Source organism: Clarias gariepinus, chromosome 3 (assembly GCF_024256425.1).
Source record: "Clarias gariepinus isolate MV-2021 ecotype Netherlands chromosome 3, CGAR_prim_01v2, whole genome shotgun sequence".
Classification (NCBI taxonomy): domain Eukaryota; kingdom Metazoa; phylum Chordata; class Actinopteri; order Siluriformes; family Clariidae; genus Clarias; species Clarias gariepinus.
This window is the reverse complement of record NC_071102.1, coordinates 17,438,203-17,442,718: the sequence shown is the minus strand read 5'-3', so window position 1 is coordinate 17,442,718 and position 4,516 is coordinate 17,438,203. Positions and strand designations below refer to the sequence as shown.

General features: G+C 47.0%; 1 pseudogene; it reads left to right on the top strand.

The window, feature by feature from the left end:
* The first annotated feature begins 603 nt into the window (after nucleotides 1–603).
* Nucleotides 604–3,142, top strand: LOC128518288 (uncharacterized; annotated as a pseudogene).
* Nucleotides 3,143–4,516: the final 1,374 nt, after the last annotated feature.

Genomic DNA, 4,516 nt, shown 5'->3' with positions numbered 1-4,516 from the left:
TTATGCGCTTAAATGCCCCAGCCCCCCACCCCCTGCCACGGATTTTTATATTGCTTATTTTATAATTAAATTCGCTGGGTGTAATTTGTGATTTGTAAATCATAAACCTATGAATTAATGTTATAATATAATATTTGATAGAGATTATGTAGGGGGACAATCCAAGGGTGGGGGGCATTTTAACGCGTAACACCGGTAAGGTTCCGTCTTGAGTTACCTTTTGACCTCACTCCCATAGTCCTTTGTGCGTTAGCATTTAGCTTGCAAAATACGGGAAAAAGACAGTTCTCACACAAGAAAAAGCAGTTGCGCAGGAGGAGCCAGGCCTGGAGGCAACCCACAGTGCCCAGAGCCTCCTAGTAGCGCCAACACCTGCTGCCAACCGCTCGCATGCCATGCCAAGTGATAGCACCTCCTGACAGCACACAGAGCCCCCAACGCCAGCAAGCGGCAGCCACAAGAACCGACTGTGGCCCTTTGGCTCAACCGAGGATCCAGTGGCCTCAATCCTCAAAGAAAGCTGAGTGGCACCAGTTTGATGAGGACGTGAACCAGATCCTGGAAGTGACATGCAAGAGGGGTGTGGACCATCGACTGTTAACAATGACCACACACATAGTGAACATTGCAGCTGAGCGATTCGACATCCAAACCCACTCCATCGGCATACACTCCATGCCACAGAGTGAGGAAAATCAAAAGTCTCAGGAAAGAACTCAAGCTATTGAAGAGGCAGTACAAGGCAGCAGGGGAAGTAGAGAGGGTTGGTCTTGTAGATCTGAAAGGAATCCTAAGTAAACAACTCTTCACCCTTTGTAGGGCAGAGTCCCACAGAAGAAGGCGGAAAGAGAGAGCAAGGAAGAGGGCAGCATTCTTAGCCAACCCTTTTAAGTTGACCGAGCAGCTCCTTGGCCAAAAGAGGACTAGCCACCTCACCTGCTCCAAGGACGCTATCAACAACCATCTCAAGGCTACTTATTCTGACCCAAACAGAGAACGACCGCTGGGGCCATGCGATGCACTGCTGACACCATCAGAGCCCACATCAGATTTCAACCTGAAGGAGCCCTGCCAGAGTGAAGTGGAGGAAGTGGTGAGGAGAGCAAGGTTAAGCTCAGCACCAGGCCCAAGTGGAGTGCCTTACAAGGTATATAAGAACTGCCCAAAGCTTCGACACAGACTCTGGAAGGCCCTGAAAGTTATCTGGAGAAGAGGGAAGATTGCCCAGCCATGGAGGTATGCTGAGGGAGTGTATATCCCTAAAGAGGAGAAGTCTGAGAACATCAACCAGTTTTGGGTCATCTCTTTGCTTAGCGTGGAGAGCAAAATATTCTTCAGCATTGTGGCCAAGAGACTCTCCTACTTCCTGTTGAGCAATAAATACATCGACACGTCTGTGCAGAAGGGAGGTATACCGGGGGTCCCAGGTTGCCTGGAACACACAGGCGTGGTAACTCAGCTCATCAGGGAGGCAAGAGAAGGCAGGGGGGACCTGGCTGTGTTGTGGCTAGATCTCACTAATGCCTACAGCTCAATACCCCACAAGCTGGTGGAGGTCGCATTGGAGAAGCATCACGTACCCCAGAAGCTGAAAGGCCTCATCCTGGACTATTACAGCAAGTTCAGCTTGGGAGTCTCCTCTGGCCAGTTAACATCAGATTGGCACCAGCTTGAGGTGGGGATAATCACTGGTTGCACCATCTCAGTGACCCTCTTTGCGCTGGCGATGAATGATGGTCAATGCACTGCAGTGCATCTCCTCCTCATGGACTGCCTCTTGCGGACATGGAGAGATTGTGTGTTCCTGGTGTGACTCGGGCAGTTGTTGTGGCCATCCTTTACCTGTCACGCAGGTGTGATATTCGGATGTACCGATCCTGTGCAGGTGTTGTTACACGTGGTCTCCCTGTAGCGCTGTCTTAGGCGTCTCACAGTGCGGACATGGCAATTTATTACCCTAGCCACATCAGCAATCCTCATGCCTTCCTGCGGCATGCCTAATGCACGTTCACGCAGATGAGCAGGGACCTTGGGCATCTTTCTTTGGGTGTTTTTCACAGTTGGTAAACAAGTCTCTTTACTGTCCTGCGTTTTTAGAACTGTGACCTTAAATGCCTACTGTCTGTAAGCTGTTTAGGTCTTAAAGACCATTCCACAGGTGCATGTTAATTAATTGATTATGGTTAATTGAACATGCATGGAAAACATTGTTTAACCCTTTACAATGAAGATTGTTTCTTTTTTTGCTGAGTATATATGAAATCTGGATTGGGTTCACCCTCATCCCCTGCCACATGTGAAGAGACTGACTTTTTTTACCGCACCTCTTAATACCCACAAAACACTCTATTTTGCAAAAGGTCCCTGCTCAGGCGCCAATCTATAACCGTTCCGGCTCTTTAAGCCAGTTTTGTTATAAGAAAAATAACCTATCAGGCAATGATACAAGTATTACCAAAATATATAACACACAAGGATTAACGAAAGTCATTTGCCAGCATATATTGAATCTTTACATAAACATAAGAACATACAAAATCCAATTATATAAAACGTTCACAAACAGTATGATCAATGTCGAACACGAATGGATAGTCATATAAATGTCCATCTCAGATCTTAGGAAAAAACACCTGAGATGGCGCCGCGGATGGCTGCCTCGGTGTGGAGCTCTCTATCTGTCTTACTGTTTTTGTTAGTTTGTCCTGTTTTTTGTTTCTCAAATGTTATCACTTATACCAGAGATGAACTGCTGAACATTCAGCAGGACACATCACACAATTTCCAACCAGTTTTCGAATTTTCAAATGTTTTTTTGAACATTGTAACTGGCGGAGCAGCGGCACTGTTGAAATGCTTTAAGAAGCGCAGGCGGGGGAAGAGAGCCGGCGCGCTTGTCAAGCTCCGACAGCGCGGCTTTAGAACTGCGCTGCCGAGTATACATCTGGCGAATCTCTGCTCTTTACCCAATAAAATTGTCGAACTTTTCCTGCTCTCCAGGAAAAATAAGGACTTTTCAAACTCTGCTGCACTGTGTTTCACGGGAACCTGGCTGAATGAAGCCATTACGGACAAAGCGCTACACCTGCCGGGCTTCCAGCTGTTCAGAGCGGATCGCGACACAGAATCAACGGGGAAATAGCGAGGCGGCGGGACATGCTTTTACATCAATGAACATTGGTGTACAAATGTGACACCATTGAAGAAGATGTGCTGTCCTGATCTAGAGGCATATTTCATCAACTGCAAGCCTTTCTATTCGTGGCGGGAGTTTACCTCGTTCATTTTTGTGAGTGTGAACATCCCTCCACAAGCGTGTGTGAACGCAGCATTGCAACAGCTGGCTGCTCACATCACAGACACGGAGCAACAACAAAGCAAACCTTAAATGTGAACTGCCTAAATACAAACAGCACATTACATGCCCCACCAGAGACAAAAATACTTTGGATCACTGCTATACCACAATAAAGGATGCATATCGCTCCGTCCCCAGAGCAGCTTTAGGACTTTCTGACCACTGCCTGGTTCATCTTCTCCCTACCTTTAGGCAAAAACTTAAATCTGCTAAGCCTGTAGTAAGGACAGTAAAGAGATGGACCAGTGAAGCAGAGCAGGAATTACAGGCCTGTTTTGAGTGCACCGATTGGAGTGTTTTTGAAGCTGCTGCCACCAATCTGGACGAGCTCACAGATTCTGTAACATCCTACATCAGTTTCTGTGAGGACATGTGCATCCCTACCAGGACTTTTTTAACATATAACAATGACAAACCATGGTTTACAGCAAAACTCAGACAGCTTCGTCAGGCCAAAGAGAATGCCTACAGGAGGGGGACAGGATCTTGTACAAACAGGCCAGGAACACACTAACAAGGGCGATTGGAGAAGCTACTCTGAAAAACTAGAAAATCAGTTTTCTGTAAACGACCCTGCTTCTGTGTGGAAAGGCCTGAAAACCATCACTAACTACAAGACGGCATCCCCCAACTCTGTAGGGAATCAACAACTGGTTGATGACCTAAATGAGTTCTATTGTAGATTTGAAACACCCAGTCTCACACCACACCCCTGTCCTGACCCTCTTTCTACACCACCATTATCACCTCTGGCAACCACCCTCTCTTCCCCCCTCTGCACTCCAGGTCTGTGAAAAGGATGTTCGCCAGATCTTTCTAAAACAAAAGAGAAGGAAAGCTCCAGGCCCAGACGGCGTGACACCAGCCTGTCTAAAATCCTGTGCTGACCAGCTGGCTCCCATCTTCACACAGATCTTCAACAGATCACTGGAACAATGTGAAGTGCCTTTGTGCTTTAAACGTTCCACAATCATCCCCATTCCAAAAAAACCTAAAATCACAGGACTTAATGACTACAGTCCAGTCGCCCTAACATCTGTGGTCATAAAGTTATTTGAAAGACTGGTGTTGGCCTATCTGAGGGACATCACAGCACCCTTACTGGACCCCCTGCAGTTTGCCTGTAGAGCAAACAGGTCTGTTGATGATACAGTCAAC